The 21,179-nt window shown below is 44.7% G+C and overlaps 1 protein-coding gene and 1 pseudogene across 3 annotated transcripts in view; both read right to left on the reverse strand.

Annotated features, from left to right (window-relative positions):
* Positions 1-21,179, reverse strand: part of REC114 (REC114 meiotic recombination protein) — a 150,886-nt gene that overhangs the window by 82,217 nt on the left and 47,490 nt on the right. The window lies entirely within an intron of this gene.
* On the reverse strand, positions 3,915-5,451 carry LOC103304789 (alpha-1,3-mannosyl-glycoprotein 4-beta-N-acetylglucosaminyltransferase B-like; annotated as a pseudogene).

Below are 21,179 nucleotides of genomic sequence, written 5' to 3' on the forward strand. Positions count from 1 at the left end.
GGTAATTGCTGCAAACACCTCTAAGAGTAAGCCGCCCTAGAGTTTGTCCCGCTGCCAGGCAGTTTCTCCCCCAATGAATCTGGATTCCCAGATTCTCGCCCGGAACTGGAGTTCAGTGCAGTGGGGAGCTTCCGTTTCACACCTGCTAGAGAAAGTCAATGGCACACTCAGCAGTCCATCCTCTCTTCGAACACTCGCGTGCATGCCTCCAGACCTCTGCCTTTCGCGGCTCCCCTGAGTTTCCACCTGACAGTTCAGATTCCCCCCGTATAAGCCTGCATCCCTAGGGTCTCGCCCGAAACTGGGGTTCAGTGCAGTCGGAACCGAGGTTCAGCGCAGTCAGGAGCTTTTGTCTCCTTCCTGCTAGAGAAAGCCAGCCATGCACTCAGCTGCACGCATGCGTGTCTCTGTACCTCAGCCCTTTGCAGCTCCTCTGATTCTCCGTGTGCTTTCCTCTTTCCTTCTAGTTGTAGAATTTTCACTCAGCCAGCTTTCTTGTGGTTCTGGATGATGTTCTTTTTGTCTTTTAGTTGTAGTTTTAAAATTGTTGTGCGAGGCAGCAGTTTAGGTGTTTGCCTATGCCGCCATCTTGGTTTCTCCCTAGATCCAGATATTTTAATACTCTTCTCTCAATAAATAATAAAAGAAGTACATGGAAACCAGCAAGTCTATATTATATTAGACTTGAACAACACTGTCAAACAACATGACCTGACTGACTTTTTATAGAACACTCTACCCAATATCAGCAAAGTATACATTCTCCTCAAGTATACACACAGTACTTATCAAGACAGTCCAAATTCTGAGCCATAAAGCAAGTCTTAGTAAATTTAAAAGTATGTTCCCTGAACACAAATTCAATTAGAAATCAATAACATTAATTCTTTGGAAAAAATTCCCAAATATTTTGAATTTTAAAAATCCACTTGGATAAATAAATTAAAAGGGAGATTAGGAAGTGTTTTGAGCTGAATGTGATTCACCATGTCAACTAAAAATGGAAACCATATGAACATCTCAATAGATAAGAGAATATATTAAAAAACATTTGAAAAACTCCAACATCCATTACCAATTTAAAATTCAGCAAACCAGGAATAAAAATTACTTCCTCAAGCCAATGAAGGGCATCTATGAAAAAACTACAGTTAACATCATACTTAATAGTGAAAAGTCAAGCTTTCTCTCTAAGATAACTAACAATACAAGCATGTTCAGTCTCATCAGTTATATTCAACATTTCATTGGAGATTCTAACTATTGTAATCAGGCAAGAAAAATAAATAAAAAGCAGCCAGATTGGCAGGAAGAAGTAAAACTGTTTTGTTTTTTTTTCTTCATTAACCCTTTATTACAAGTCATGCTCTTATAGAAATACTAGTGGCCCAGTGCACGAAATTTGGGCATGGGGGGGGAGGGGTTCCCTCAGTCCAGCCTGCACCCTCTCCAATCGGGGCCCCTTGGGAGATGTGCTACTGACAGCTTAGGGAGCAGGGAGCGGGCCTAAGGCACAGTCTGGCCTCCCTCTGTGGGAGGTGACTGGTGGGCCAATTGGGATGGTGTGGGCAGCGAGCGGCCAGCCCCACACCCAACTGTGCCACAGCCACTGGTGGCCTCCCTCTGCAGGAGGCAACCCAAGCAGGCCTATCTGGGGATGGTGCTGGGCGGACCTGCCCTGAATCGCCCTGCTGCTGCTGCCGCCCATGGACTCCCTCTGCGGGAGTTAACCAGGTGGGCTATCAGGGGATGGCATCAGCCCCCACCACCCCACCACCACTGGTTGCTGCCGCCCCCCCATATCCCATCGCCGTCCCCTCCCTCTGCCCGCTGGCATGCGCCTTGGCTGGCCTGGCGACACCTGCTCGCCGGCCCTGCCCCCCACTGACTGGTTGTTTCGCTGTTCAGTCAATTTGCATATTACACTTTTATTATATAGGATTGCTTTATTTGGAGGGAGATTTATCCACCAAAATGAGCTCTAGAAGGAGTGTTTTTCAAGGTGTGCTCCTACATTTAACAGGCAACCCAGATGAGTATTATGCATTGTATTATTTGAGAGGATCTCTTTTGAAGTGTGACACTTCAGTAAAGAGACACTGACTCATTAAAATTATGCCTCTGGCATGACCATATTCAGTATCTGATTTTTATTGTTAAAAATTGAGCACCCAATATCTACTTATCAATTATATAGGCTCATAATGTTTCCACATCTTGAAAGTCCCCATACTCATAAAGCATCGAATGACTTCGGTAAGTATTTTTAAGGGATCATGCAGAAAAGCTAATTTAGGTGACAGGAATGTGTAGAAGATAGATGATATCCTAGATTAAGAGAAAAGATGGCACATTAGCCTTACATGGTGGTGGCTGAAGGCAGAAAAACAAATGTTGCAGCAAAGAAAGAGCACTAAGTCTGTCTTCTGTCCTAATTGTTTGGCTATTGCTGAACTATGCAAGCTCCCTTACACTGTTCCTTTCCCTTGATACCTTCTCCCAATTATTAGAATCACCCACTCAATGAAGTTGCCCAAACTGGAAAACCTGGGCTAATACCATTTGCTTTGTTTGCTTCCATCCCTGTGTAATCAGCCAAATAGTTCTGTCAGGTTTCCTCATAAATATGTCTCTGATCCACTGCCTCTGTCTAGTCATAGTTCCCAACATCAGTCTTTTTCTTGGGCCCAAAAACACTGCAGCTGTCTAAATTGATCCTTCCTGCCGAAACCGGTTTGGCTCAGTGGATAGAGCGTCGGCCTTCGGACTCAAGGGTCCCAGGTTCGATTCCGGTCAAGGGCATGTACCTTGGTTGCGGGCACATCCCCAGTAGGGGGTGTGCAAGAGGCAGCTGATCGATGTTTCTCTCTCATCGATGTTTCTAACTCTCTATCCCTCTCTCTTCCTCTCTGTAAAAAATCAATAAAATATATTTAAATTGATCCTTCCCACAGCCAGAATGGTTCACTTAAAATGAAAGCAATTCCAGGATGCTCCCATGCTTGACATTCTTCACTTTTCCTCCTTCTGTGGAATAAAATCTAAGCTCCCTGCTATGGTATATAAGACCTTCAGTGGACTGTCCTCTGCCTACTTCTCAGGCCGCCGTGGAAGTCAGGCCTGACTGGCGCCGCAGGCGGCCGGGACCCAGGCCTGACTTCTATCTCAGGATCCCCCAACTCCCCTGCCTGTGTCTGCTCCAGGGCCGCCTGAGCTGCCACACAGGCTCTGGCAGGCCCCCCGTCTCTGTCTCCATCTCCGCTCTGGGCCTCATCTGTGCACACAACCTCCTCCTGACTGGTTGTGACCGTTATGGTGTCCCGGCCTAATTTGCATATTACCTCTTTATCTATCTATCTATCTATCTATCTATCTATATCTATCTATATTCTTGGATACATTTGATTTTTTCCACATATCTATATCTATATCTATATCTAGATCTATATCTATATCTATATCTATATCTATATCTATATCTATAGATAGATAGATAGATAGATAGATAGATATAGATATAGATATAGATATGTGGAAAAAATCAAATGTATCCAAGAATAAAAAACACAGCACATAAAGTAGTATATGCATTCCAGTGTTTGTGCTGGAGAGGGCAGGCGCCCAGGAAAAAGCTCTTCTAAAAAGGCCTGGCTCAAGCCCACCTTCCAGCTGCAAATAGTTCAGGGTGGCACAGGCCGGCCTCAGGCACAATGTGGGGACCACCACCTCTTTCCGCGGCCGGGTGGGTGGGCAGCACCAGCTTCTGGGGCCTCCCGCCAGTGGCAACCCCAGGCTGTTGAGAGGTGCCAGGAACAACCTCTCAGGCTGGATGGGCCACATCTGGCCCTGTGGGGGCAGCAGCAAAGACGTCCCTAGTCTCCTGGGCTTCAGGGCCAGTCCTCAGAAGTCCTCCATTAGTCTGCCTTTTTCAGGAAGATCTCACTCAGAATGACCCACACAGACGAGTCTGTCTGGATGGAGACGCGCGGTGCTTCAAGGGGACCGAAGGCAGGGTCCATCTGGCCCTCGGCCATGACTTTGTAAAAGGAGCCTATCTGGCGGTAGCCTTGGGGCTCTGCAGGTACCGGAGGGAGGTTAAGCGGCCCTCCTGCAGGGCCTCCTTGTCTGACTGGGGGTATCAAAGGGCAGCTCCTCCACAGTGTCCTCTGGGTGCTCAATGTTTCCGCTGCGGAAGAAGAACCGCTTAAGGCTCCGTGGCTGGAAGAAGCAAAAGCCGATAAAGCCACCTGCAGCAGTTGTGAAGGCCCAGAAGAAATCCTTATGCAGGTATGCCTTCTTCAGGGTGAAGTGCTGGTATGTCTTGAGGCTTGTGCTCACTATGGCCCGGGTGGGTGGGTAGGGGGTCGGTCATGTGCTCCTTCCGTAGCGCCTGCTTCCCAAAGTCCTTGTCCTTCAGTTTCTGAATCTTGCCCACCAGTGAGAAGTGCGTGCCTATGTGCTGGAAGAGGGATGGCTTGAAGCGGATATGGAGGTTGGCCTTCTGCTGGTCACCGTGCTTCCTGTCCTTCTCAGGGTTGCAGACCTTCACCCACAGAATGTGGTTTAGGGCCAGTCGATGGGCTTGTCCTGGTAGAACATGAGGATGAACTCCACAATCAGGCTCAGGTCCAGGGACTTGAACATCTTCCCAATGAAGCCCAGCTGGGAGATTTCCAGGATCATCCAGTCCTCTGAAGGCTGCTGGGGAGCGAAGTTCTTCATGGTGCTCGGGTAGTTGGGCTTGGCCATTTGTCGTCCTCCAGCTGTATGTAGTAGATGCCTTTGGACTGCATGTACATCATGAGGAAGCAGTAATCGAGGTTCTGTTTAGTCCTCCACCTGACTCTCTCCTTGGGGTCCCCAAAGGACTCTCAGAGCCGGGAGAAGCCAGGGTAGAAGTGTGGGGAAGGGGCGATGACCTCCAGGAGCCCGGAATGGATCCCTTACGTCACCACCGAGGTGTACTGAGAGAGTCTCGGCAATCACCACGATGACCGAGTCCTTCTTCTCCTGCAAGCTCAGCTCCGAGATGAGTGAGTGCAGCGTGTCAGTCAGATACAAATGTACCTCACACCGCAAACTAGGGATGCCCATCACCAGCGACACTCCGTGCGGCCCTGGCCCACGTGCACTGTGGGCTGCAGGCTGCTTACCTTGGCCAGCAGGTGCGGCAGGTGTTGGAAGACAGTAGGCATGCGAGATGTTCCATGGCTTCAGTCATGGGTCCTCGGTGAGCCTGACCCAGATGTGATTGCAGTCTCTGTCTCGCAGCACCTGCCTCTCTGACACGGCCCTCTTGATCTCGTCCAGCACCAGGTTGAGCTCCTCAGAGTGGTTAAGGCTCTCCTGCTCAGCTGCGTGCAACCAGTCACTCAGTGCCAGGAACTCCTGTTGGTACATGTCTACCACATCACCCATGGCTGGTACAGCAGGTCCTGGAGGGCTGTGCATGCTAGGCCTTTCCAGGTTCAGTAGTGCCATTTTCATTTGCTATCATCCACAACTCCTTGTCCTTGCCTAAGGGCCATGTCTTCACACAAATGCTGTCCTCTCTTCTGCCTGGGATCCCTTTCCTCTGGGCCAAATGAACACCTGTGTAGCCTTCAAGGCCTGGTTTCAAAGTCTCAGAAGTAAAACTGTCTTAATTCACAGACAACATAATTATTTTGCAGGAAATCTGATTTTCCTAGAACTAATAAATGCATTTTAGAAAGGTTGCAGGATACATGATCAATAAATAAGAATTCAATTTATACAAATTAATAAAGAATAGTTGGAATTTGAAAATGTAAAAATATCAAAATTTACAAAAACATCAACAATATAAAATACTTAGGGATAAATATGGCAATTATTCAGTGTGAAAGGTTTGCACACTGAAAATTGCCCAGAAATTTAAGAACACATACATATATAGAGATAAATACTTTGTTCATGAATAGGAAGGTTTAACATTGTTAAGATGCCAAAGTAGGCAAAATAATGGTTCCCCCAAAGATGACCATGTCCTAATACCTGGAACCTGTGTAATCAGTTATCTTCCATAGCAAAGGGGACTTTTCAGATGTGATTAAGTTAAGGATTTTGAGATTATCCAGGTGGGCCCAGTGTAATCACAAGGGTCCTTCTAAAGGAAAGAGGGAGGCAGAAGAGCCAGAGGCAGAGAAGGAACTGTGACTGCTGGCTTTGAAGATGAAAGGGTGGTACAAGACAAGGAATTCAGGCAGAACTAGAAGCTGGAACAGGCACAAAACAGAATCTCCCCTGGAGCCTCCAGAAGGAACGAAGCCCTGCTGACACCTTGATTCTAGCCCCACAAGATCTATTGCAGACTTTGGCCTCCAGAACTGTAAGCTAATCAGTCTGGGTTGTTTTAAGCCACTAAATTTCTGGCAATTTGTTACAGCAGTAATCAAATCCTAAATTCTTTTATGAAATTTAACAAGCTGATTCTAAAATTCATGTGAAAATGCCAGAGTTCAAAGAAAAGAGACCGTACACTAAGCATTTAAATCAGTCAGTTAACATTAACAAAGTACCCACTATATACTGATCTCTCATAAATATTTGGGAAATAAAAAAATCATAGAAGCAGTGTCCCTAACCTTAAGCTTTATTCAATCATTTGTTCATTCAACAAATATCTATTGGGCACCTATTAAATGCCCAAACATTTTTCTAGATGGGATACATTATTGAATGAAACATTGGCCGGCCTCATGGAGCTAATGTGGGATAGGATGCAGGACAATGGTATAGACAACAATTAACAATAAATATAATTAGTGGCATATTAAGGGTGGGATGGTGGGCGTCATCAACCCTGGTGCAGACAATACAGGAATGGTTTGCCAAGAATTTATAGACAACCTACAGAATGGGAAAAGATATTTCCAAATGACATATCTGATAAGGGGTTAATAATCCAAAATATATAAAGGACTCATACAATTCATATTAAAAAAAAAATAATTCCATTTAAAAATGGGTAGAGAACCTGAACAGAAGATATACAGAGGTGCCAAGAGACACATGGAAAGATGCTCAAGCCCTAGCTGGTTTAACTCAGTGGATAGAGTATCGGCCTGTGGACTGAAGGGTCCCGGGTTCGATTCCAGTCAAGGGCATGTACCTCAGTTGCAAGCTCCTCCCCAGCTCAGTCCCCGGTCAGGGCTCTTGCTGGAGGCAACCAATTTATTTGTTTCTTTCACATCTATATTTCTCTCTGTCTTTCCCTTTCTCTTCCACTCTCTCTAAAAATCAATGGAAAATATCCTCGGGTGAAGATTAAAAAAGAAAAAAAAAGGTGCTTAGCATCACTAATCATCAGGGAAATGAAAATTAAAACCACCATGAGATATCACCTCACGTGTAAGAATGGCTACCATCAATAAATCAACAAACAACAAGCACTGAAAAGGGAACCCTCATGCACTGTTGGTGGGAATGCAGATTGGTGCAGCCATTGTGGAGAACAGTATGAAGTTTACTCAAAAAATAAAAAATGGAACTGCTTTTTGATCGAGTAATTTCACTTTTGAAAACCTATCTGAAGAAACCTGAACCACTAATTTAAAAGAATATATGCACCTCATATGTTTATTACAACCTTATTGATAGTAGCCAAGATTTGGAAGCAGCCCAAGGGTCCATCAGTAGACGAGTAGATAAAAAAAGAAAAAGAAAAACAGCTGTTTTATAGGGAACTCATATAACTTAACAAAAGGAAGATAAACAATCCAATAAAAAAATAGGCAAAGGACCCAAATAGACACTTTCCGAAAGAGGACATACAGAAGGCCAAGAGACATGAAAACATGCTCAAAGTCACTAATCATCAGAGGGATGCAAATCAAAACGACAATGAGGTATCATCTCACACCTGTCAGAAAAGCTATCACTAACAAATCAATAAATGACAAGTGCTGGTGAGGATATGGAGAAAAAGGAACCCTCATGCACTGCTGGTGAGAATGCAGACTGGTGCAGCCACTCTTGAAAACAGTTCGGAGTTTCCTCAAAAAATTAAAAATGAAACTCCATTTGACCCAGTACATTTTCACAATGGAATAGTACTGAGTTATAAAAATAAAGGAAATGTTAGCTTTTGCCATAACATGGATGGACATGGAGAGCATTATGCTAAGTTAGTCAGAAAGGATTTATGAGGCTAGGTGAAAAAGGTGAAGGGATTAAGCAATAACAAACAAACTCATAGGCACAGAGAATAGTGTGGTGATTACCAGAGGAAAAGGAGGACATGGGAAGGTAGAAGATGGTAAAAAGTGACTGAAGGAGACTTGTTTGGTGAACACACAGTATAATATACAAATTATAGATGTATTACAGAATAGTACACCTGAAACCTATATAATTGTACACCTGAAACCTATATAGTTTTATTAACCCATGTAACCTCATCCTATATAATAAAAGCCTAATATGCTAAGTGTCCAGTTGTCCGTTCAACCAATCAAAACGTAATATACTAATGTTATGCTTAGGCCGCTCTACCGCTCACTATGACGTGCACTGACCACCAGGGGGCAGACGCTCCGACTGGTAGGTTAGCTTGCTGCTGGGGTCCGCTGAATCAGGACTGAACGAGACAGGCTGGACATGCTCTGGAGCCCTCTGATGGTCCTTCCCATGGCCCCTCCCTGGTTGTCCAATCTCCCGCATCCCTTCCTGGCCCCAATCGTGCACCAGTGGGGTCCCTTGGCCTGGCCTGCGCCCTCTAGCAATCCAGGACCCCTTGGGGGATATCAGACAGCCGTTTTCAGCCCGATCCCACAGGCCAGGCCAAGGAGCCCCACTGGTGCACGAATTTGTGCACTGGGCCTCTAGTTAATAAAATAAAAATGTTTTAAAAAGAAAAAAAGATGTTGAATAAAATGAGGTTATTTGAACACTTGCTAGACATAATTTGCCACATCTGAAGAGCAACATTATTTTAGCCTTTCATGTACATATAATTTACTTTAAGGTAAGTACATTTATTTCTTTTAACTTTTAAATTTACTTTTAGATTAGTTTTATAGTACAGTCTTATACAAATACATGCATATAAAATATGAGAACTCTCTGATGACTTAACCAATAAAAAAGCCAGCTTGTGATAGGCTGGCTCCATATCTTAGTGTGTGTTCCCGTGTTAATGGCAAAATATCCCAATACTCAGAAGTCAGGTTGAGGTAAATCTCTCCCACAACCCCATTGTATAGAGATATAATCCTATATAATAAAGAGGTAATATGCAAATTGACTTTCACTTCAACACACAAGATGGCCATCCCCATGTGGTCAAAGATGGCTGCCACCATGTGGACACAAGATGGCCGGCATGGGAGGGCAGTTGTGGGCGATCAGGCCAGCAGGGGAGGGCAGTTAGGAGGGACCAGGCCTGAAAGCAAGGGCAGTTGGGGGTGATCAGGCCTGCAGGGGAGGACAGTTGCGGGGGGACCCAGGCTTTCAGGGGAGGGCAGTTGGGGGGAATGAGGCCTGCAGGGGAGGGCAGTTGGGGGGTAACAGGGCCTGCAGGAGAGGAAAGTTGAGGGAGGACCTAGGTCTGCAGGGGAGGGTAGTTAGGGGGGGACCAGCCTTGCAGGGGAGGGCAGTTGGGGGGAACAGGCCTGCAGGGGGTAAAGTTGGGGGGAACCAGGCCCGCAGGGGAGGGCAGTTGGGGGCGACCAGGCCTGAAGGGGAGGACAGTTGGGGGTGATAGGGCCAGCAGGGGATGGCAGTTGGGGGCAAACAGGCCTGCAGGGGAGGGCATTTGGGGGTGACCAGGCCTGCAGGAGAGGGGAGTTAGGGGTGACCGAGTTGGCAAGGGAGGGCAATTAGGGGTGATCAGGCCAGCATGGGAAGGCAGTTGGGGGGGGACTCAGCCTGCAGGGGAGGGCAGTTAGGGGCAACCAGGCTGGCAAGGCAGGGCAGTTAGGGGTGATCGGGCCAGAGGCAAGGGCAGTTAGGGGCAATCGGGCTGGCAGGGGAGCAGTTAGGCATCAGTCAGGCTGGCATGGTTAGGAGCAGTCAGGCAGGCAGGCAGGCAAGTGGTTGGGAGCCAGCAGTCCTGGATTGTGAGAGGGATCCCAGATTGGAAAGATTGCAGGCTGGGCTGAGGAACACCCCCCCCCCATGCATGAATTTCATGCACTGGGCCTCTAGTGTGTGTGTGTGTGTGTGTGTGTGTGTGTGTGTGTGTGTGTGTGTATGTATATACACATATATATATATGTGTATATATATATCTATATATATATATAGATATATATATAAATATATATATCTATATATATATATCTATATATATATATATGTAGTGCAAATTATCCAGACACCGTAACATCACAACCACTCAGGAGAAGGCTGTGCACAGGTGGGTGGGAGGGGACTGTGTGCCCGGTGATGCAAGCCACAGATGGCGCAGGCCCAGAGAGAACAGGGCCTGCCAGCCACCGTGGCGGTGAGCAGGCCCTGTGAGTAGGCCTGCAGACAAGAGGGCCTGCCAGAAACACCTTTTCTGATTGCTCATTGGCTAAGCTCCCTGTATGCCACTCTCAGTGTTCTAGGTAACCTGGGTAATAAGAATCCAAGAAGGTGATCTAGGGTTTTTTCCATCTCACTCCTGGAGGAAAAAACGAAGGTCTGCTGCTGGAGGGGTTAAGAAATGTTATATCCTGCCCTAGCTGGTTTGGCTCAGTGGATAGAGCCTCAGCCTGTGAACCGCAGGGTCCAGGTACAATTCTGGTCAAGGGCATGTACCTAGGTTGCAGGCCCCTCCCTGGGCAGGGCCCAGGTCAGGGCTCATGCAGGAGGCAACTAATTGAAGTGTTCCTCTCATATTGATGTTTCTCTCTGTCTTTCCCTCTCTCTTCCATGCTCTCTAAAAATCAATGGAAATCGCCCCTGGGTCCGGGTAAGGCCACGTGCCCCTGGGTCCGGGTGTAGCTGGATCCCGGGTCCAGGTGAGGCCTTGTGCCCCTGGATCCGGGTGAGGCTGGGTCCCGGGTCCGGGTGAGGCCGCGTGCCCCCGGGTCCGGGTGAGGCCGTGCGCCCCCGGGTCCTGGCGAGGCCGCACACCCCTGGGTCCGGGTAAGGCTGGGTCCCGGGTCCAGGTGAGGCCGCACCCCTGGGTCCGGGAGAGGCCACGCGCCCCTGGGTCCGAGTGAGGCTGGATCCCGGGACTGGGTGAGGCCGCACACACCAGGGTCCGGGTGAGGCCATGCGCCCCTGGGTCCAGGTGAAGCTGGATCCTGGGTCCGGGTGAGGCCACGCGCCCCTGGGTCCGGGTGAAGCTGGATCCTGGGTCCAGGTGAGGCTGTGTGCCCCTGGATCCGGGTGAGGCCGTGTGCCCCTCAATCCAGGTGAGGCCAGGTCCCGGGTCTGGGTGAGGCTGCGCCCCTGGGTGAGGCCATGCACCCCTGGGTCTGGGTGAGGGTGGATCCTGGGACTGGGTGAGGCTGCACACACCTGGGTCGGGGTGAGGCCACGCGCCCCTGGGTCCGGGTGAAGCTGGGTCCCGGGTCAGGGTGAGGCCATGCGCCCCTGGATCCGGGTGAGGCTGGTCTCGGGTCCGGGTGAGGCCATGCGCCCCTGGATCCGGGTGAGGCTGGTCCCGGGTCCGGGTGAAGCTGGATCCCGGGTCTGGGTGAAGCTCAATCCCGGGTCCGGGTGAGGTCGTGCGCCCCTGGATCCGGGTGAGGCTGGGTCCCGGGTCCGGGTGAGGCCACGCCCCTGGGTCCAGGAGAGGCCATGCGCCCCTGGGTCCGGGTGAGGCCACGCGCCCCTGGGTCCGGATGAGGCTGGATCCCGGGACCGGGTGAGGCCGCACACACCTGGGTCTGGGTGAGGCCACGCACCCCGGGGCCTGGGTGATGCTGGGCCCCAGGTCCGGGTGAAGCCGCACTCCTGCGTCCGGGCGAGACCAAACCAGAGGGAGTCGGACCTGCATTGCCACCATTTGTCCACCATCCAGAGCTGAAAAGTCAGTGCCGACATGTACACATAAGGAACTGGTGGACATTGAAATTGGGTCTCAAAAGAACTGTTGGTCCAGAAAGAAACTACAGACTGATTCATTTGCCTGTCAGCATAACTATTATTGCTAGTCTCACATTCGGTTCTTATAAGTGTATTTCTAATGACACATGATCTCGCTCATGTCGGGCCTCAGAGGGAGGGTAGGAGAGGTGGGGGTCGGGGGGAGAGATCAACCAAGGGACTTGTGTGCATGCATACGAGCCTAACCAATGGTTGGGGACAACAGGGGTGTGGGGGCATCCGTGGGGAGGGGTGGGGGATGGGAATGGGGGGATAAGGACAAATATGTGACACCTTAATCAATAAAGAAATAAAAAAAAGAAACTGTTTGACATTGAAATTGGGACTCAAAAGAACTGTTGGCCCAGAAAGAAAATCACTACAGACTGATTCATTTGGCTCTCAGCATAACCATTATTGCTTGTCTCATTTTCGATTCTTATAAGTATATTTCTAGTATCACATGATCTCACTCACTCATCTAGGGGAAACGAACAACAGAAACTGATGAACAAAAACAGACCTGGAGACAAGGAAGCATCGATGAGACTGTCAAACCTCAGAGGGAAGATAGGGGAGGGTGGGGGTAAAGGGGAGAGATCAACCAAAGGACTTGTATGCATGCATATAAGCCTAACCAGTGGTCACAGACAACAGGGGGGTGGGGGCATGCGTGGGGAGGGGTTTGGGATGGGAAGGGGGGATTAAGTCACATATGTGATACCTTAATCAATAAAGAAATTTAAAAAAAATCAATGGAAAAATATCCCCAGGTGAGGATAGAAAGAAAGAAATACCATATCCTATATAAGAGACATCTTGAAAATGCCTAAAGAAAGTTGTCATTTTTTTGTGGGAGACTGGAGTCCATGTTGATGAAAACACCTTGGCAGCAGCAGCGGGGTGATGGGGTGGTGCTTTCCCTGATCAGCCCGGTCGCCTCCTGCAGAGGGAGGCCAGACTGCAGCTTAGGCCCGCTCCCATAATAGCTCCCAGATTGGAGAGGGTGCAGGTTGGGCTGAGGGACACCTCCCCCCCCCCCGTGCACAAATTTCGTGCACCGGGCCTCTAGTTGATATATAACGTTGTATATGTTTAAGATGTATAACCTAATGATTTGATATATGTATGTACAGTGTGGGGCAAAAGTAGGTTTATAGTTGTTCATATAGAAAATAATACAATATTTAAGAAATAATCTATAATAATAAAAGCATAATATGCTAATTAGACCAGACAGCCAAATGACCTTTCAGACAACCTTCTGGAGGAAGCCAGGGCTGCGAGGGCCGAGCCCCTTGCACGAATTTCTTTTTCATGTACTCATACTGTAAACCTACTTTTGCTCGACCCCTGTATTGCAAAATGATCACCATAATAAGTCTATTTAGATGGCCAGAAAATGGCGGCTGAATAGAGTCGTGTTCGGAGTCTGGTCCTGGGGTGGAAAGTAAGAACAGCTGAGGTTCGCAGGGGGAGTGTATGTTGGCAAGGTACGGGACAGCTAAACTCCAGGCGAAGGTGGGGGAGTGCTAGGCAGGGTTTCCCTGACCGTGCAGCACCCACAGCGGCTGGGTCCCCTCCCAGAGCTGTGGGCTCAGAGAGGGAAACCTCACCATCTTGCAAGGAAAGGAGGATTTTATTGGAAACCTGACTTTCCGCGACAACTGCAAACACTGAACAGCTGTGAGCACCAGAACACAGGTCCCCAATCAGCGCAAACATGCGGATTCAAAGGAACTCTTCACTGCACCACGGAAAGGAGAGAGAGAACTACATAACCAGACATCCGGAGAAGAGAGACCATGGGGAGACAAAGAAATAGCCCCCATAGGAGAGAAAAGCAGGCATCACCAGAAAAGGAAGTAAACGAATTAGAGGCAAGCGACCTAGCAGAGAAAGAATTCAGAGAAATGGTGATAAGGTGGCTAAAAGGATGGAAGACAAATTCGACAATATGAGTAAGAACCAAGAGGAAATGAAGAACCAAGAAGAAATGAAAAATGACATCGCTACTGTAAAGAACTTAATAGAAAGCATCAAGAGTAGATAGAAGAAGCAGAGGACCACATAAGTAAGCTAGAAGACAAGATGGGAAAAAAAACCCAAGTACAACAGCTTCTAGAAACATAATAAGTCTATTTAACATCCATCAACTCACGTACAGTTTTTTGCCTTGTGATGAGAACTTTTAGATCTACTCTCAGCAAATTTCAAATATATGCAGTGTACTAGTATTGTTAATTATTATCACCATGCTGTACATTACATCCATAGGACATATTTATCTTATAACTGGAAGTTTGTATCTTTTGACCACTTTCACCCACTTTATACTCCCCCCCCTTTCCCTGCCCTCTGTTCTCCACCAATTTGTTCTCTGTTTCTATGAGTTTGATTTTTCTAGATTTCATGTATAAGTGAGATAGATAATCTAGTATTTGCCTTCCTCTGGCTTGTTTTACTTAACATAGTGCCCTTGAGGTTCATCCATGTTGCTGCAAATAGCAGAATTTCCTTCTTTTTGTGAATAATATGTATTATATTATATTATATATACAGTGTATCCCAAAAATGTATATATACTTTGAATAACTATTAACTCCAATGGGTTAAACCTGAAAATAAACATCAATTGAGCTATCAGTACTAAAGGGTCAACACATTCATTTTTGGGACAGTGTACCAGTATATATAATATACTAGAGCCATGGTCAGCAAACTGCGGCTTGTGAGCCACATGCGGCTCTTTGGCCCCTTGAATGTGGCTCTTCCACAAAATACCACAGCCTGAGCGAGTATTTTTTGAAGAAGTGGTGTTAGAAGAAGTTTAAGTTTTAAAAATTTGGCTCTAAAAAGAAATTTCAATCGTTGTACTGTTGATATTTGGCTCTGTTGACTAAAGAGTTTGCCAACCACTGTACTAGAAGCCCGGTGCATAAAATTCGTGCATGGGGGGTGTCCCTCAGCCCAGCCTGCACCCTCTCCAATCTGGGACCCCTCGAGGGATGTCCGACTGCCTGTTTAGGCCCGAACCCAGTGTGATCGGGCCTAAACGGGCAGTCGGACATCCCTCTCACAATCCAGGACTGCTGGCTTCCAACCGCTCACCTGCCTGCCTGCCTAATTGCCCATAACTGCTTCTGCCTGCCAGCCTGATCACCCCCTAACCACTCCCCTTCCAGCCTGATTGATGCCTAACTGCTCCCCTGCCAGCCTATTTGCCCCTAACTTCCCTCCCCTGCAGGCCTGGTCTCCCCCACTTGCCCTCCCTTGCAGTCCTGGTTCCCCCAAATTCCCTCCCCTGCAGGCCTGGGACCCCACCCCAACTGCACTCCCCTGCCGACCAGGTCACCCCTAACTGTCCTCCCCTGCAGGCCTGGTCGCCCCCAAATGCCCTCCCCTGCTGGCCTGGTCACCCGTAACTGCCCTCCCTTGCCAGCCTGGTTGCCCCTAACTGCCCTCCCCTGCCGGCCTGGTCCCCCCAACTGTCCTCCCCTGAAGACCTGGTACTCCCCCCCCCTCAACTGCCCTCCTCTGCAGGCCATCTTGTGGTGGCCATCTTGTGTCCACATTGGGGTAGCCATCTTGTGTGTTGGAGTGACCATCAATTTGCATATCATGCTTTTATTAGATAGGGTATATATATATAAAAAACATTTTCTTTATTTTTTATTTTATTTTATTATTATTTTTTACATTTTTTTTATTAAGGTATTATATGTGTACATATCTTACCATTGCCCCCCCCCCGCACTCCCATACGTGCCCTCACCCCCCCAGAGTTTTGTGTCCATTGGTCATGCTTTTATGTTTGCATACATGTCCTTTGGTTGATCTCTTATCTCCCCCACTTCCCCCTAACCTTCCTGCTGTAATTTGACCTTCTGTTTGATGCATTACTGTCTCTGTATCTATCTTTTTGTTCAACAGCTTATAATTTTCTTTATTATCCATAGATGAGTGAGATCGTGTGGTATTTTTCTTTCATGGACTGGCTTATTTCACTTAGCATGATGTTCTCCAATTCCATCCAGGTTGCTGCAAATGGTAGGAATTTCTTCTTTTTTATGGCAGCATAGTATTCCATTGTGTAGATGTAACATAGTTTTCTGATCCATTCATCTGCTGATGGGCACCTAGGCTGTTTCCAAATCTTTGCTATTGTAAATTGTGCTGTTATGAACATAGGGGTGCATATATCCATTCTTATTGGTGTTTCCAGTTTCTTAGGATATATTCCTAGGAGTGGGATTACTGGGTCAAATGGGAATTCCATTTTCAGTTTTTTGAGGAAACTCCATACTGTTCTCCACAGTGGCTGCACCTGTCTGCATTCCCACCACCAGTGCACGAGTGTTCCTTTTTCTCCGCATCCTCGCCAACACTTGTCATTCGTTCATTTGTTGATGATAGCCATTCTGGCCTGTGTGAGATGGTATCGCATTGTCCTTTTGATTTGCATCTCTCCGACAATTAGTGACTTTGAGCATGTTTTCATGTGTCTCTTGGCCTTCCTTCTATCTTCTTTTGAAAAGATTCTCTTTAGGTCCGTTGCCCATTTTTTTATTGGATCCTTTATCTTCCTTTTATTAAGTTGCATAAGCTGCCTGTAGATGTTGGAGATTAAACCTTTATCAGTGATAACATTTGCAAATATGTTCTCCCATACAGTGGGATTTCTTTTTGTTTTGTTGAGTTTCTTTTGCTGTAAAAAATGTTTTTATTTTGATGTAGTCCCATTTGTTTATTTTCTATTTAGCTTCCATTGCCCTAGGGGCAGTATCAGTGAAGAAGTTCTTTCGGCATATGTCTGAGATTTTGCTGCCTGTGGATTCCTCTAGTATTTTTATGGTTTCCCATCTTATGTTTAAGTCCTTGATCCATTTTGAGTTTATTTTTGTGTATGGTGTAAGTTGGTGATCTAGCTTCATTTTTTTTGCATGTATCTGTCCAATTTTCCCATCACCATGTATTGAAGAGACTATCTTGACTCCATTGTATGTTCATGCCTCCTTTGTCAAAAATTAATTGAGCATATTGGTTTGGGTTGATATCTGGTTTCTCTATTTTATTCCATTGATCTATATGTCTTCTTGTGCCAGTACCATGCTGTTTTGAGAACAGTGGCTTTGTAATACAGCTTGAAATCTGGTATTGAGATCCCTCCTACTTTATTCTTCTTTCTCAGGATTGGTGTGGCTATTCAGGGTCTTTTTTTAATTCCAGGTGAATTTTTGGAGAGTTTTTTCTAAATCTGTGAAAAATGCCGTTGGTATTTTAATGGGGAGTGCATTGAATCTAAAGATTGCTTTGGGTAGTATGGACATTTTAATGATGTTCATTCTACCAATCCATGAACATGGTATGTTCTTCCATCTGTTTATGTCTTCCTCTGTCTCTTTTTTCAGTGTCCTGTAGTTTTCCGCGTATAGTTCCTTAGTTAATTTTACTAAGTTAAGTTTATTCCTCCTTAGTTAAGTTTATTCCTAGGTATCTTAATTTCTTTGTTGCGGTGGTAAATGGAATATCTTTTTTAGTCTCTTTTTCTGTAAGTTCACTATTGGTGTATAGAAATGCCATAGATTTCTTGGCATTAATTTTGTATCCTGCTACATTGCCAAATTCATTTATTAAGTCTATTAATTTTTTGACAGAGTCTTTTGGATATTTTATGTACAATATCATGTCATCAGCAAATAAAGACAGCTTTACTTGTTCTTTTCCAATTTGGATGCCTTTTATTTCTTCTTTGTGTCTAATTGCAATGGCTAATACTTTCAGTACTATGTCAAAAAGGAGTGGTGAGAGTGGGCATCCCTGTGTTGTTCCTGTTCTTAGGGGAAATGGTTTTAGTTTTTGTACATTGAGTATGATGTTTGCTGTGGGTTTATCATATATAGCTTTTATTATGTTGAGGTATGATCCTTCTATTCCCACCTTGTTGAGAGTTTTTATCAAGAAAAAGTGTTGGATTTTGTCAAATGATTTTCTGCATCAATTGATATGATTATGTGGTTTTTATCTCTCAGTTTATGTGATGTATCACGTTTATTGATTTGCAGATATTGTACCATCCTTGCATCCCTGGGGATGAATCCTACTTGGTCATGGTGTATGATCTTTCTGATGTACTGCTGGAGCCGATTTGCTAGAATTTTGTTCAGGATTTTGGCATCTATGTTCATGAGGGATATTGGCCTGTAATTCTCTTTCATTGTATTGTCTTTATCTAGTTTTGGTATTAGGGTGATGCTGGCTTCATAGAAGGGGCTTGGAAGTGTTCCTTCCTCTTAAATTTCTTGGAATAGTCTAAGGAGGATAGGTTTTAGTTCTTCCTTGAATGTTTGGTAAAACTCTCCTGTGAAGCCATCTGGCCCCCGGCTTTTGTTTGCCGGAAGCTTTTTGATGACTGCTTCAATTTCTTCTATGGTTACTGGCCTATTGAGCTGTTTAGATTCTTTCTGATTGAGTTTTGGAAGGTTATATTTTTCTAGGAATATGTCCATTTCCTCCAGGTTTTCCAGTTTGTTGGAATAGAGTTGTTCATAGTATTTTGAAACAATCCTTTGTATTTCAGCAAGTTCTGTTATTATTTCACCTCTTTCATTTCTGATTTTGTTTATTTGGGTCCTCTCTCTTTGCTTCTTGTTGAGTCTGGCTAAAGGTTCATCAATCTTATTTTTCCTTTCAAATAACCAGTTCTTGGTTTTGTTGATCTTTTGTATTGTTTCTTTGGTCTCTATATTGTTTATCTCTGCTCTGATCTTTATTATTTCCTTCCTTCTGCTTACACTGGGCTTTTCTTGTTGCTCTCTTTCTAACTCTTTGAGTTGTAGGGTTAGGTAATTTATTACCATTGTTCCTTGTTTTTTGCAGTAGGCTTGTAGAGCTATGAACTTCCCGCTCAAGACTGCCTTTGCTGTGTCCCATAGATTTTGGATTGTTATGTTTTCATTGTCAATTGTTGCCATGAAGTTTTTTATTTCTTCCTTGATGTGTCTGGTAACCCAGTCATTGTTTAATAGCATGCTGTTTAGTCTCCATGTGTTTGATTTCTTTGGATTGTTTTTATTGCAGTTGATTTCCAGTTTTATGCACCTGTGACCTAGAAGATGCTTGATATGATCTCTATCTTCTTGAATTTGGAGAGACTTTGCCTATGTCCTAACATATGATCTATCTTTGAAAATGACCCATGTGCACTTGAGAAGAATGTATATTCTGTGGCTTTGGGGTGGAATGTTCTGACATTGATCTCTATCTTCTTGAATTTGGAGAGACTTTGCCTATGTCCTAACATATGATCTATCTTTGAAAATGACCCATGTGCACTTGAGAAGAATGTATATTCTGTGGCTTTGGGGTGGAATGTTCTGAAGATGTCAATTAATTCCATCTGGTCTAGTGAGTCATTTAGGATCGATGTTTCTTTGCTGATTTTTTGTTTAGAGGATATGACCAGTGGTGACAGTGGTGTATTAAAGTTTCCTACTATGATTGTATTGCTGTTAATCTCTCCCTTGATATCCTCCAGAAGTTTTTTTATGTATTTGGGTGCTCCTGTATTGGGTGCATATTGTCAATTTGCATATTATGCTTTTATTAGATAGGAGATATATATATATTACAAATTTTCTTTATGTATTCATCTGTCAGTACTCAGGTTGTTTCCATATCTTGGCTAGTATAAATAATGTCACAATGAGCATAGGGGTGCAGATATCTTTTTGAAAGAGAGATTTCATTTCCTTTAGATATATACCCAAAAGTGTAATGTTGGATCATATGGTAGTTGTACTTTAAATTTTTTTTAAAGAGCTTTCATACTGTTTTCCATAGTGGCTGCACCAATTTACATTCCCACCAACAGTGCACAAGGGTGGTTTTCTTTTCTCCACATCTATGCCAGCAGTTATTATTTATCTTTTTTATATTAGCCATTCTAACAGGCATGAGGTGGTATCTCGTAATTTTGATTTGTATTTCCCTGATGATTGAGCACCATTTTATGTACCTGTTGGCCACTTAAACATCTTTGAAAAATGTCTTTTTAGGTCCTTTGCCCGATTTAAAATTGGATTATTTGCTCTTTTGCTATTGAGTTGTAAGCGTTTCTTATATATTTTGGATACTAATCCCTCATCAGATATGTGGTTTTCAAATATTTCCCCCCTTTTCATAGGTAGTCTTTTTTTTTGTAATTTCTTTGGATATACAGAGCTTATTAGTTTGATATAGTCCCACTTGTTTATTTTTGCCTTTGTTGCTTGTGCTTTGGGTGTAATATACAAAAAACATCACCAAGACCAATGTCAAGGAGCTTTTTCTCTCTGTTTTCTTCCAGGAGTTTTAATGGTTTCGGGTCTTACATTTAAGTCTTTAAACCATTTTTATTTAATTTTGTGAGTGATATAATTCTTTTGCATATGAATATCCAGTTTTCCCAGCACTATTTATTGAAGGGACTGTTTTTTTTTTCCATTAAGTATTCTTGGCTCCCTTGACAAATATTAGTTGACTGCATATGAAATGTTTTATTTCTGGGCTCTCTGTTCTTTTCCATTGGACCATGTGCTATTTTTATACATATTGTTTTGATGACCTAAATCTTAAGCTACACGAAGTTAGCAACTAGAAAGAAGATGTGAACGTGATATATGTTCTCTATGACATCTTAAAATTAATATATTTTTCTGTGATGTCTTGGTTATTAGAAATAACATTTTTCTTTGAGATTTCCATATTGTCCGAATGCGAACATTCCAGTTAAATGCCAAATCATCAGTCATTAGAAATATTTCCCAAAGCCAGAAATAAGCAAATTTTTCCCAATTCCTGAATTATGGTAGGCGTTACGTTTGTTGGAATTTCTAAGCAGAGTTAGGACATGACAGGTAGTATACCTATCCTTTGTAGTAAGCTGAATACTTAATGCTTCTACCTGGTGAACAAAGAAGATGGATGTCTCTTGTAAAACTTTTGTTATAAAGAAATTCAAGCATAATTAAATTAGACATAATAGTTTTGTAAGCCCACATGTACATATCACTAGCTTCAATAATTATCAACTCTTGGCCACTCTGGTTTCATTTATATCCTATCCATGTCCATCATGTTATTTTGAAGCAAATCTC

Source organism: Eptesicus fuscus, chromosome 5 (genome assembly GCF_027574615.1).
Source record: "Eptesicus fuscus isolate TK198812 chromosome 5, DD_ASM_mEF_20220401, whole genome shotgun sequence".
Taxonomy (NCBI): Eukaryota; Metazoa; Chordata; class Mammalia; order Chiroptera; family Vespertilionidae; genus Eptesicus; species Eptesicus fuscus.